The sequence below is a fragment of the Dendrobates tinctorius genome, unplaced genomic scaffold, assembly GCF_039654945.1.
Source record: "Dendrobates tinctorius isolate UK_male_01 unplaced genomic scaffold, ASM3965494v1 ptg000038l, whole genome shotgun sequence".
In the NCBI taxonomy this organism is placed as follows: domain Eukaryota; kingdom Metazoa; phylum Chordata; class Amphibia; order Anura; family Dendrobatidae; genus Dendrobates; species Dendrobates tinctorius.
Genome location: NW_027361706.1, coordinates 33,323,457 through 33,338,243, shown reverse-complemented (window position 1 = coordinate 33,338,243; position 14,787 = coordinate 33,323,457). Strand labels below are relative to the sequence as shown.

At 41.2% G+C, this 14,787-nt stretch overlaps 1 protein-coding gene and 1 long non-coding RNA gene across 2 annotated transcripts in view; one reads left to right on the top strand and one right to left on the bottom strand.

Annotated features, from left to right (window-relative positions):
* LOC141088328 (man(5)GlcNAc(2)-PP-dolichol translocation protein RFT1-like) overlaps positions 1-14,787 on the top strand; it is a 382,865-nt gene that overhangs the window by 290,846 nt on the left and 77,232 nt on the right. The gene's annotated exons all lie outside the window — the stretch shown is intronic.
* Positions 1-14,787, bottom strand: part of LOC141088330 (uncharacterized) — a 250,127-nt gene that overhangs the window by 204,770 nt on the left and 30,570 nt on the right. The window contains exon 2 of the long non-coding RNA XR_012231903.1: positions 13,038-13,118. This is a non-coding gene — a long non-coding RNA (uncharacterized lncRNA). The remainder of the gene's footprint in view (positions 1-13,037; positions 13,119-14,787) is intronic.

The window sequence follows — 14,787 nt, the reverse complement described above, 5'->3', positions numbered from 1 at the left end:
CGTGCGCATGGTCTTGCGCACACTTGCGTTTTCGTGCGCATGCGTTTTTTTGTCTTTTGCGCCAGGCGCGCCAGATGCAACATGTTGGATTTTTTGGTGCGCCCTGTCTCGGCAAAAAAACGCATGCGCACGCTTGCGCACGGAATGCGCAAAAACAACACATTGAAGTCTATGGGAACGCATGCGTGCGCATGGTCTTGCGCACGGTTGCGTTTTTTTGCGCATGCGTTTTTGAGTGAAACAAGTCTAGAATGTTCTCTAGACAATGGAAAAAATGTCACACCTAAAAACGCATGTGCATAAAAAAACGCAAACGCATGCAAAAACGCATGTAAAACGCAAGCAACGCTGCGTTTTTTTGACGCATCAGCGTGCGCATGATGTTAAAAAAACGCGCGTTTGTTTTGCGTTTTTCTTTGCGTTTTTTATGAGCACGATGCGCAGCGCAAAAAAACGCTAATGTGAAACTAGCCTAAGGCCTTTATGTTGATGCAGAGTAGTTATGTCTTCAGTAACATATACCCTTAATATTTCCATGATCTGGATTATTTCATAATTGTCATAAACTTGTGTTACCAAAATATTCAAATTATGCAACTTTGCATGTAATTCCTCTTAGTGTAAAGAAATGACTCTTTATAATACTTGTTATTATACCCAATACTTATACCATTGTACCTTATTAATATTTTTTCCTATTAAAATGTGTGAAGAAGAAGTATTAATCAAATGTGATGATGTAGTCAGGATCAAAAACATATTTTCCCCCTTAATACCAAAAAATATTGTTCTATGAAATAATTCATTTATCAAAACCAAAATTAAAAATAATTAATGTATAAATTATGTGAATTTATACTTGCTTATACCATTATTTGTCTGAAGATGTGTAACCATCAAAATTAATTTGAATATCATAAAATTATCCTTTGGAAAAATTAATTTAAATGTAGTTTAAGATTAACACACTTGGACAGAGAAGGAAGGTCCACTATTCCCAGATGCAGCTGGTGAATACCAGGCTCTGTGCTGGTGCCTGTTTAAAAGAGCTAAAGCTGATAAGGAAAGAATAGATTTTCTTCCTAAACTATTTTCTATTTTGTTGTGCAATTGCACTTATCCACAATTAACTAAATCAAGAAATAATTACTATAGAAATACAGAAATATATGTTGTATAGATAATATTTCATTATATATATCCTAATATTCTAATAATTTAACTGATCTGCATATTTCCTCCTAAAGATAAAAGCTTTTGGGGTTTTTTTTTTTTCTCTCTTATAGAATCCTGAGGTCTCACAAACATATCACATTACTCGCTCAGCAGCTGCTCATACACTCAGTCACTGTCACTCAGACTGTGTCACATATTAACTTTAAACCAAATACCTCACATATGAAGGTGTGATGAATACACGTATTTTAACCCAAATTATCCTAATTATCAATGCATTGTAAACTATTTCAATTTAGTCTCTTAATATTTCTTTGAATATTCCCCAAATACACATGACATAAATATATGTATATGTATAGCTATACTTGACATTTAGGCCTGGAAAAAAAATTCCATTGCTTTGCAAAAGTTGAGACCCCCTTTAAAATTCTTTTCCTAAGGAACAGGGACATAGCATACTGGTATACTTGTATTATTAGAACAAGGTTCAAATTCCCCTGCTGTGGTTGTCATTCAAACCATGCAGTAAAGCACACACCCAGAACATTTTAAAAAGCAATTAGTTATTTCCTTTTAAGGGTTAGATATATAAAATCATGCAATATTGCAACTTCCTGTGTAAATAAAGGCATAAATCCTTGGAAGAGAATTTTTCTCGATTAAGTCCTGCTTTGAAATGAAAATTCTAAGGAAACATAAAAAATAAGGTTAATATCATATTCATATTCTAAATATTATTACTGATGTAGATTTTAATTTTCATTAAAAAATACAGTTCTACTATTTCTACTTCTACAAACACTCTATATATATACTGTATGACTATGTATATATCCACAAACCATAAAACTACAGGATTATACTCTATAACTCACTAATTGTATAACACTGTTACACAATATATATTACTTTTTTCCTAGCCAATTCCTACACCCATACTTATTTCTCTGCAAAAAATATCCTGAAAGGTTCTTGCCATTTTAAAGCTGATAGATTCTTGGAGCAGAGTATTCAGTTTACAGGCCATGATGTCACTCACCACCTGTTTCTGTCTGTTAAATTCGGCCATCTTTGTTACAGAAAGAAAATCAGAACTCATCATTTTTCTTAATTCCATTTGTGTCTTTTCGGTGTTCTTTTGCATCATTCCATATGGTTTATAACAAACATGTGATTTTCTTTTTCTTTCTTCGTAGATTTGATTTTGGGGAAATCTCATTTTAGAAGGTTTTGCTAATACCGGCTTCTGATAAGATTTTACTCTGCCTGTCTTTACAAAATTAGCACAATTTACTTTCCTCTCACGATTCTCGTGTTTTCTGGCAAAATCAAGGGATTGCGCACATTCAAACAATGAATCTTTTTGTGACGCAATAACACGAGATGCAGGATTTAGAAACCAAAATTTGCTTACAAAACTCCTTATGAGGGACGGTGTTTTGACATTCTCACTCAGCATTCTATACAAACGTTCATATATGGACATGAACGTAAAAATACATTCCTTCCGACCAATCCTTAATTTTTGAAGAATATCAATATCTGGATGATTTTCATTTGATGAACAAAAAATGAGAATTTTTAATCTGTCTTTATCAGTTAAATTCTCATGTGTCTCACCAGATAACTTTAAAGACAATCTCCTAGCAAAATTTACAGGGATCCACATTTTGAACAACTGATTCTTCTCCTCGTTAGATAAATCAAAGTTATCAGTACAACTTTCATAAATCTCAGAGTTTCTACAAACATCTATTTTGTTGTCATAAGCAGGAATTATTTGGCATATTTTTATCAAATTCTTCCTCACGCTACTTCGGATTTGGGCCTGTGAGTCTTCTATTTTTAGTGGTACGTCTTTCCCTTGTACGTCCTCTACGTCAGTTCTGAAGTCTCCTCCTACTTCTCCATCTTGTTCCACGTCTGCAAGGTCACCTTCAATAGCTGCTACTACTTGTAACTGTTTCTCCACATTACAGTGAATCTCGGGAATATCACTATCCTCTACACAATCATTTTTAGATTTCTCTGACACAGATCTATGAAATATATCTACCATCTGTAGAATATTTTTTAATCTCTCTCTTTCTCTATTGAAAAACTTAGAATCTAACCTCTGATTCTCGAGTTCACACTCGGCATATAAACTTAACCAAAAAACTTCTGAATTAGAATTGTCTACAGACTTAAATTTCAATTTACTCTGCTTAGCAAGACAATTAATGACATCCATTTTATCTTACCTTGAAATGTCTCAGCTCCTTTGATGGACAACGCTGGGTTCCTGTCTTCACACGTCTGGCTTAGGTCTGGTACTTTTGGCACTTGTAGTACTTCTCAATCTATCTGGTACTTCTTACTTCTAGGTTCTATGTGATTCTTGTAAGTAGTGGAATTCCCGATAACTTGCACATATGATTTGACGTTAGCAAAGTCCAATCCCCCGTGTGGGCAAGTTGAGGGAAATCCGCAAAAAAGTACAAAAATTCAGATCTGGCTGGCTCTCCAATGTAAAATAATGCATATCCTGTAAAATACTCAGGACTAGTTACCAGATAAAAATATAGTGGTTTATTTGGTTTCTTCCATCAAAGAAAGGTTATTACAGAAAAACAGGTGAATAAAAATAGGTGAAAGAGAAATTGTCCATTAGATCATGCTCTGAGATCCCACATGGCAAAAGCAACATGTATTCTTCTTCTCTCCGAGATCCTGAATAGCAAATGGCTGCTGTGTCTCAGTTCGGCTTCTCACATCGCCGTCAAGTAATATACCAGCTGTTATGTCATGTCATCTTGCGTCTGTCTCTCATGATGGTGAGGGAAGAAGAGGAGCGACCTCTACAGTTAGCCATGAATTATATACGTCTCCTAAAGCACGTGGTCTCTACATATATGGAGCTGTCTTTCTACCATGAACCAAGCTTAAAAATAGCCTATGTCATGTAAGCTAAAGCATTCTACAGAACTGGGTCTTATAAGAAATTAACGGATTATTAATATTTAACAGTAATGTTAGGTGTCGGATTCCTGACACTGCACGAGTCCAGAGCCAGACATTCAGCGGTCTCCCATTCTGCTCCGACCGCTCCGAGTGCTGCTCAGCAATCTCGGCGAGCCAGGCATGCTCCTCAGACTTGTTCTGTGAGCCTGGATGTTGCTGCCACCTCTGGTGCAGCAATGGCAGCTCAACCTGCTCCACAGGGAACCGCTCCAGAGGCTAAGTCCTCGTGCCGTGCTACTGAGCATGCCCACAACTTGACCTCTCACTGGAGAGCAGGGGTCACATGCTCAGGTCCTGCGTCGGATCTGATTGGTCCTTCCCAGGTTAATGGAAGGTCCCGGAAGCGCATCACTATAAAAAGCCTGCATGGCGGCTCGGCGATGCGCTAGTGTAGCATATTATGCTCTGTGTGTATGGTGATGGATGCATGGACTCGTGACTGACTTATTATGAAACCCCTTCCCTTGGAGAATACGATTGCTGACTGAGTGTTGGGTTAGTCAGCTCCAGATTGTGGCAAGCTACACGCCACTGTGCTTTCCGCACCTACACTAGCGTCCGTCGGTGCCAGGTTCTCCGGTACCGACGCCTGCGGCTTTAGTTATTGCCGCGCTGCGGTAGCAGCGTCTATAGGTGGTTGCGGCTGCAACGCCATCCGCTGAGTTTCCTGTGAAGCTAACAGGGCCAGTGGCTTTACATTTATTTCTGCCAAGCGACTCTGTGTCTGAACAAAGCCGCTCTTAGCGTTCGGGTGACGTTAACCCGAGCGCAGTATTTCACCTTCTGGTGCATCTGCCATTGTCCAGCAGCGGTCTTACCACCTACCGCACGGTGGACCCCGGGCGGCGAACGCACCTCCTATTATTTATATCTGGTGCGTTCCGCCGACCCTAACACCTGCTATCCAGTGATACTGTACCCTTTCTCAACTTTGTACAATCACGTCAAATCCATACTGGGCCTGAGACCGTCTGAGCCTGCTTCCTGATATATAGACATAGGTTTTTAATGTGTAAACTATGCTACATATATACGTGTTATTCGGTGAAACTGTACCCTTTATCAACTTTCTACAATCTTGTCGAATCCATACTGGGCCTGAGAACGGCTGCCGAGCTGTTAAGCAAGCTACAGCACCTGTGGTTTGGACACTTAATTTTTTAATTTTTTCAGGAATGCTGGTTAGGCCTAATTCCGGAATGGCGGTTGACCTGCACTTACTGGGAAATCATCGTTCGCGGGGAAGAACTGGAATCCCAGATCCCCATCTCTAACGGTGTTCAGCGGGTTATCTGCACCTGTAAGCGACAAAAGCTGGTCCTTTCAGTGTAGCGCACATGCAGCCCCAGACATGTAAGGGCATGATAGACCTGTTATTGCTCGATCTCGCGTGACAGAACCTCGCGTATCCCTCTAGTAAGCTTGACGCGTACCGCGGGGGCAGGCCGGAGTCTCGTTCGTTAACAGAATAAAGCTGACAAATCGCTAGCACAACTAAAAACAGACATACCACACCACACAGAGAATTGACAAAGCTTTCAATGTGTGCATCTTTTCTTTAGGTGGCATGGTTGTGGTTTCCCGGGTGGAGTCCAATTAAGCCGCAGGCTCCACTCCTGGTGGTTCCCTTTTGGACATTCAGCTTTGCAACCATACTGCCCCCCGGAAACCAAACACTTTGCCTTCATGGACGCTGTTTGGAGGTTCGTGGGAATAACGCCGCCCGATCGGCAGTTGACATAATTTATTGGTGGGAAGTCCGACGGTATATGATCGTGTTCGATTTCAGATTTTTTTTTTGTTTGTATTTTACATTTTTATTCCAGCCTTTCTTGACTTCATAAGGGCATGACAAACCTATATCTGTGTCTCCTCCACCTTCTCCTTTTACTCCTCCACCTCTTTTCTAAATGTAGTTGCCCTTTTCCATATGTTATTTTTGTCTTCTGAGCATTTTGTCTGCTTTGGGACACCTTTTAAGGTGTTTTGTAATTGTTTTCTATGTGTTTGTATTTGTTTGTGTTTGCCTGCCATTGTTTTCAATGGGGTTCGACGGTATTCGTCGAACGTTCGACGAACATTCGACAAACTTCCCTCCTGTGCGACGAACCAAAACACTAGCAGGGTGGCTCAACACTACTCCTGATATATAGACGTACATTTTTAATGTTTAAACTATGCTATATATACACCTGGTATCTGGTGATACTGTACCCTTTCTGCCAGGAAGTCCTCCTACAACCACCACTCTAAGTGTATCATTGACACGTGGAACATTGTCCCAAATGTGTGATTATTTCTTGCGGATCCTCTTGTTATATTGTGGTGTGATCCATCCTGAGTGTGTGAGAGTCTATGGGTTACTCCTGCAATTTAGATGTACATTTAAAAATTACCCCAACACTGTATACAGCTCTACGCTTGTGATACATTACCCATTTACTGCTTGTTATATTCTGGTCTAATCCAAACTGACCAAGTGAGAGTTATTTTCTGACTGTGGAAATAAATACTGAGATTGACAACAATGACACCTACACTGTGTACAGCTGTACTCTTCAGATCTATTACCATTTTACGGCTTTTTAGATTGCGTTGTAATCCAATACTGAGTCTGAGAGCGTCTGTGTGTGCCTCCTGAAATATCTATGGAGATTTAGAATGTTTAAACTATACTATATATACCTGCTATCTGATGATACTGTACACTTTGTCTACTTTTTATATTCTTGTCTAATCCATACTGAGCCTGTGAGCGTCTCTGTGTGACTGATGGAATATATAGGGAGATTGACAATTATCCTTTGACAATAGAGCTGTACGCTTCTGATACAGTACCATATATCTGATGTTATTATGGGTCTAGTTTCTGCAAAATTTTGAAGTTTGGTAGAAGAGGCCGCGGACGTGGGGGGCCAGCTGGTGCTGATGGTGGTGGTGCATCTGCTGGTAGTGGCAAAAGCACAATAGCAGCTAAGGCAGGAGGTGTTGAGCCTGCATCATGGTCTGGCTCCGGAACGCCTGGAAGTCTACCTTTTCTGGGAGTAGGTTAACCGCTTTTAAAGCCGGAGCATGAGGAACTGGTTTTGGCTTACATTGCCGAAACAGACTCCAGCAAATATGCCCTCCTCTTCTGAAGTTTCAAAAAATGCAAACACTGAGTCATCAAGTGCTGGCTCCTGGTCAGGATGAACCCCTTTCCTTGTGTCCTTCACCCCCACCAAAAATGAATAATGCAGCAAGCCACACTTCACATTAGTCCATGTAGCTCTATCATACCATGCCTGGGTTATCAAGTCAAATCGTGAATTCCCCAGTCCAAGATAAATCTGACATGGAGTGTGGGTGGCCAGCCAGGGCAGTGGGGTTAATCGGTACTGGGCCGGTGTCTCACAGGGATGTGTCACGGTGGTGGTGACCCGTTCCGTGGCCCTGGGCGTCCATGCAAAGGGGTGAATTACGTTTATAGGTGAATGATACGTGACGCCACCTGTGGTTTCTCATTAGATTGACCAGCGCTGCAATGTTGCTTCTCTGGGACAGATGTTGTGGTGCAGCTAAGATGTAGAAGCCCTGCACAGGTAGGGCCGTAGTCGCAGGGCAGATGAAAGAGTTGGTAGGTGGTGTGCAGTGCAGGATGTAGCAGAGATGTGCGCCAGGCACAAGAGAAAGATGACAGATGCAGTCATGCAGTTCCTTTACCTGTACTTGGTAAGTGCTGTCCAGGACCCAGAGTACAGATGGAGATGGTCAGCCTGGAAGCCAATTTGGAATTCTCTCTCTGCAGATAGGTAGTGTGGCCCTTGCTCTAGAGATTATCAGAGGTACTCGCAGTGCTGAGTTCAATGAAGTTCCCCCTGTTGACTCTCTTTTGGAACTTTCTCGTATGGGAGGCAGCGGTAGCCTTTTCCTTCTGGCTCCCACATGTCGCTGCTGGGGCCTCCGAGCCTTAGTTGGGTACAGAGCATTTACAGCTGCTACTTCCTCCGGTTTCTGCTGCAGGAACGACAGTGTCCCTACAAACTCGGAGACCGGAATCCGGACCATGCGCTCCAGCTAGGAGTGAGTCTTAACTCTGCTCATCCTCCAGCTCCCCTTCTCACGTCACTTCCCTTCCCTTCACAGACTGCCCTAACTTACCTCCTCCCGACCACAGAGAGCAGCTCCTCAGCAGTCAGGTTCAGAGGTCTCCCTGCTGGCCTGGAGTGGGAAATGTGTTCTGTGTTGGTTTAACTGCTAGAGAGATCCTTCGTTGCTCCCAAGCATGACATCACACTCCCTAGGAGGAAGGTAATGCCACTGTGGCGACCGTACTCCTGGGGGCGCCACAAGTGCACTGATTCCCAACCACTGCTAGATGATTCTGCTGGTACATTGACCCAGACCACTACATTCCCCTCACACTCTACACAGCCAGAATCTGACCCTGAGGAAACTCAGGTTCCCCTTCCCGCATACTATACCACCTTACACGGAGACAACGAGGAAGGTGCAGATGAAAGTGCAGGTTCCTTGAGAAGGTGGGGGGCACACTCATGGGCGACGGCACTGGCACAGGGCCCCTCATAGTATGCAAAAGTGTCTCTGCCGGTGGGAGGGCCCACCTGCCGTCAGACACACCGCCACACACCGCCGTACTATGAGGGGCCCTGTACCAGTGCCGTCGCCAACGAGTGGGCCCACCTGCTTGCTCAGGATCACAGCACTTGCAAAGTTGAAATACTTACCTCTCCCTGCTCTACCGCCATGACGTCTTCCGCGTTTCCTGACAGTGATATTCTGATCAGAGAGCGCAATTACATCACGTCTGTACGCCCTCTGCCTATACAGCCAAGTGCATTGAGATGGAAGATGGGGACGACAAGGAGTCCAGACTAGTACAGGGATTCCCTAGCTAGGAGACTTATTTAATTGTTTTCAATGTTGGGACAGCAATTTTTGGGGAGCACTATACTCTGGAGAATTATATATGTGGCCCACCATACACTGGAGCATTCCAAAGGTGGACATCAGACACTGGAGCAGCATTTACAGGTCCCATTATACACTAGAGCATTAGAAATGGGGCCCATTATATATATAGCATTATTTGGGCTCATAAGACAGTGGAGCTTCATCCATAGGGACCAACATATACTGTAGCATTATGTGGAGCTCATCATATACTGTTTCAAACATTATATGGGACCAATGATTCTGTATGGAGAAATATATGGGCCTCGTTACTCTGTATAGCGCACTATGCGGTGATCATAATACTGTATGGAGTAATATACTGTACGTTTTTGGAGCTATTGGAGAATTTAAAATTGATAGCAGTCATGAGATGTAAAAAGTGAAGTATTTTTCATTGTACTATACCGCTATTTCTCTGCCATATCAGAGCATCATGAGTTGTGGTATGTGTTAAAGGGGCACTCTTTGGCCCAGGGCACATGAAAACCTGGAGCCAGCCCTAACCCCCCCCCCACAATTTTAGCCAAATAACCCCCAGTTTTCAGTGCGTAACTATTATTATGAAGTAAATTAAGGTTGACAAGCTTCAGTAATAAGAATTGATGTTTTTGGCATTCAAAAGGGCACTGTAGGTGTGTTTACTGTCCTCCACTCCCTGCTGACTTTGCTTCCCCATTGACTTGCATTGGGTTTCGTGTTTCAGTTGGCCTTCGACTTTTCACGATAATCGGCCGATTTCGTTCGACCCGACTTTTGAGAAAGTCGGGTTTCAAGAAACCCGACTCGACCCGAAAAAAGGCAAAGTTACTCATCTCTAATTATTACTATGCTTCACTATTACTATCAATCTGACAATCGATCTGCTTCTCCTCAGGTATGTGTCCTGGCTGCAAAACCATCATCACCCATCTTTCCTGAACCCCAATCAATCACCCCTGTATCTGTCTGCTATCAATGGTATGTGTCCCGGCTGCAATACCATCATCACCCATCTTTCCTGAACCCCAATCAATCACCCCTGTATCTGTCTGCTATCAATGGTATGTGTCCCGGCTGCAATACCATCATCACCCATCTTTCCTGACCCCCAAACAATCACCCCTGTATCTGTGTCCCGACTGCAATACCATCATCACCCATCTTTCCTGAACCCCAATCAATCACCCCTGTATCTGTCTGCTATCAATGGTATGTGTCCCGGCTGCAATACCATCATCACCCATCTTTCCTGACCCCCAAACAATCACCCCTGTATCTGTGTCCCGACTGCAATACCATCATCACCCATCTTTCCTGAACCCCAATCAATCACCCCTGTATCTGTCTGCTATCAATGGTATGTGTCCCGGCTGCAATACCATCATCACCCATCTTTCCTGACCCCCAAACAATCACCCCTGTATCTGTGTCCCGACTGCAATACCATCATCACCCATCTTTCCTGAACCCCAATCAATCACCCCTGTATCTGTCTGCTATCAATGGTATGTGTCCCGGCTGCAATACCATCATCACCCATCTTTCCTGAACCCCAATCAATCACCCCTGTATCTGTCTGCTATCAATGGTATGTGTCCCGGCTGCAATACCATCATCACCCATCTTTCCTGACCCCCAAACAATCACCCCTGTATCTGTGTCCCGACTGCAATACCATCATCACCCATCTTTCCTGAACCCCAATCAATCACCCCTGTATATGTCTGCTATCAATGGTATGTGTCCCGGCTGCAATACCATCATCACCCATCTTTCCTGAACCTCAATCAATCACCCCTGTATTTGTCTGCTATCAATGCTTTATCTGTCCTTTTAGATCTGACCTTTTATTTTTTTATTTTTTATAATTGGTATTTCTTCTGTGTAGGATTTTTTTCTGTTTTATTTTGGAAGAGACCATTAATATGGATTATAGAAATAGTGAAACTAATTGGATGTCAAAAATATCCTCAATTTTCAAAGATGTGGGAAATAATGGAACTAATGGGAATCCTGATGTTATCCATGAGGATAAAGCAACTCTGAAGGAGATACTATATAAAAGAACAAAGTCATGGTGGTATAAGAATTCACTTGAACACTATATGCAACGTAATTTAATTCCACGTGGCTTACGGATACAGGTATTTCCGTCCTTCCCATTAGAGGATGACACTTTATTGAAAAAATGGGAAGATGCCTGTAATACATGTTCCCGCACTTTTATGGAAATATTGATTGAAGTTGATAAGAAGAATATAGAGTCTATGGAAAATAATATTAAAATGTTACAAGAAAAGCTTCAAAAAATCTCACTGGTGAAGAACTAACTAAATTTGATGGTGATCTGAACACATCATTTTCTAAATGGGAATCTGAAATTCAGAAACTCAAGGTAACAAAATTTCAACGTGACCTTCAAGATTATCAAACCAATAAGGTTTACAAATGGCGTGGTCGATCTATCATGAAAAGATCTGGATCTGTAAGCTCCTTAGCAAGCACTAGTTCCTGGAGTTCTACAAGTATCCCTAATGGTGACTCTTCTAAGGTTTTGAATAGATACACTACGAGATTTACAACTGGAAAAAGAAAATCCAACTATTGTGATCAGGAATCCAATAATGACGGGAATTTAAAGGTAATTAATTTGTCAGATGTGCAATTAACTCATGATCACATTTCTGTATTATCTTTGGGTTTGCGCTTTTGCCCTACAGCAAAAACTGACCATTTTGTGGCTATTAAGGATACCTTTTTATTTGCATGAAAGTTATTGTGAAAAAAGTATCACGCTGATAAGTCATCTCCAAATTCTTTTTCCACAGAAGAGGAATGGGCAGCGCTACAGGCGCTAGAAGCTCTTATTGCAGAGGAAGAAGAGACACCAGGTAAATTCCCTGATTATATTAAAAAGAAATCAAAGTCCTTCCCTCCTATTTCACAAAACTCATCTATTGAGGTGTTTGTGAAGATGGTTTGTGATGAGGTACGTCAACTACCATCTACTAGGCCTTTTGATAATCTCAATTCTGAACAGAGATTAGCATTGGAACAACTTAATGAGATGAAAATGTTGTTTATAAACCATCTGATAAAGGCGGTAACATTGGTGTGTGGCCATGTATTCCACATGAAAAGGAGGCACTTAGGCAGATCCACAATGTTATGAGCGGTTGCCACAGGATCCAACTTTTTCATATCAAAAAGAATTATTTAGTATTCTAGAAGAAGCTTTGGAGGAAGGGATAATTTTGAAATCTATCTGGGAAGGACTAAGAGTCGATTCACCATCTGTTCCAACATTATATTTACTGCCAAAAGTCCATAAGGATATGAAAGAACCAGGACGGCCTATAATTTCTGGAAATGGTAGTTTATTGGAACCCTTTTCAAAATTTTTAGATTTTTATTTAAAACCTATAGTAAAAGAACTTCCGTCTTATATAAAGGATATCACGGAGGCACTGCAGAGACTGGATTGGATATACATAAATGCCAATATATATATTTTGTAACTTGTGATGTGGAATCGTTATACACATCAATTCCACATGAGCAAGGTCTTTTAGCAGTGAAGCGGTATTTATCCAGTCGTGGGCTTGATGTTTCATTAGTAGGTTTTTTAATGCAATTGTTGGAGTATGCTCTTTTACATAACTATTTTGTTTGTAAGGATCGATTTTATGTTCAGAAGAGAGGCGTAGCCATGGGTGCGGCTTTCACACCCTCCTATGCAAATGTATTCATGGGGGCATGGGAGCATGAATATGTTGAAAATGGGGATTATATTTCATCAGGTTCAGTTGTATTATGGATGAGATTCATCGATGATATTTTATTTGTCTGGCAGGGTTCCAAAGTGCAATTGGAAGGATTCCTTCAATATTTGAATGAAAACAGTATTAATATTAACTTACCTGCACGATTAAACAGGATTCCATAAATTTTCTGGATCTGAAGATATTGGTTGATGACACAGGATTTCTTCTCACTTCCATCTACCGGAAAGAAACGAGTGTTAATGCATTGCTCCATGCCAGTTCATCACATCCAACGCATATCATCCGTGCGATACCAACAGGACAATTCTTAAAGGGAATCTGTCACCCTTTTTTGAGATATCATATAATGATATCATTCAATTCTGTGTCACATAAGGATTCTCTTTGTACTTTTGCTTCCCCCTGACCCCGCACCTTTCATGCATAAATACCTTTTTTATATTGGTTCAGATGTATGTAAACTGCCACGGTCCGTTCCGATGGGCGGGGCTTATTCAACTGCTCCCCCCCTCCCTGTCTTGCTCTACACAAGAAGAAATGCATAGAGCAAGACGGGGAGGGGGGAGCAGGTGAATAAGCCCCGCCCAGTGGACCGGACCGTGGCAGTTTACATACATCTGAACCGATATAAAAAAGGTATTTATGCAGGAAAAGTGCGGGGTCAGAGGGAAGCAAAAGTACTAAGAGAATCCTTATGTGACACACAATTGAATTATATCATTATATGATATCTCAAAAAAGGGGTGACAGATTCCCTTTAAGAACTAGACATATCTGTGATCGACAAGATGTTTTCGAAGAACAGGCCAATGAACTTACGAATAGATTTTTCAAAAAGGGGTTATCGGAGCGATATTGTGCATAAAGCTTTTGTTAGAGCCAAAGAAGCTGATCGGCAATCGTTGTTAAGTTCTAAGGCAAAAAATAAAGAAACAGATGGTCATGTGCGGTTCATCACAAATTTTCACTCTAGACGGCATGAGATGACTGGTATCATCTCTAAGTTTTGGCCTATTATTTTACAGGATCCAGGTATATCTAATTTAATACCTGAGAAACCTTTGGTTGTTGCTAATCGCAACAAAACTTATGAGGAAATATGAAGATTTGATGCTGTATTATTAGTGATATATAGCTTCTAGAACAGTTCAAGTTTGAATGTAAATGCAGATCTTTAACCCCTTCACTACCAAGGGTGGTTTGCACGTTAACTACCGGGCCAATTTTTACAATTCTGACCACTGTCCCTTTATGAGGTCATAACTCTGGAACACTTCCATGGATCCCGGTGATTCTGACATTGTTTTCTCGTGACATATTGTACTTCATGTTAGTGGTAAAATTGCATTCAAATAACTTGCGTTTATTTGTGAAAAAAACGGAAATTTGGCGAAAATTTTGAAAATTTCGCAATTTTCCCACATGTTTACTTTACATGAGCACAATTTTGGAACCAAAATTTTTTTTTGTTAGGAAGTTATAAGGGTTAAAAATTGACCAGCGATTTCTCATTTTTGCAACACCATTTTATTTTTAGGGACCACTTCACATTTGAAGCCACTTTGAGGGGTCTATATGATAGAAAATACCCAAAAGTGACACCATTCTAAAAAATGCACCCCTTAAGGTGCTTAAAACCACATTCAAGAAGTTTATTAACCCTTTAGGTGCGTCACAGGAATTTTTTGAATATTAAAAAAAAAAATGAACATTTAACTTTTTTTCACAAAAAAAATACTTCAGGTTCAATTTTCTTTATTTTACCAAGGGTAACAGGAGAAATTGGACTGCAAAAGTTATTGTGCAATTTGTCCTGAGTACGCTGATACCTGATATGTGGGGGGGAACCACTGTTTCGGCGCATGGCAGACCTCAGTAGGGAAGG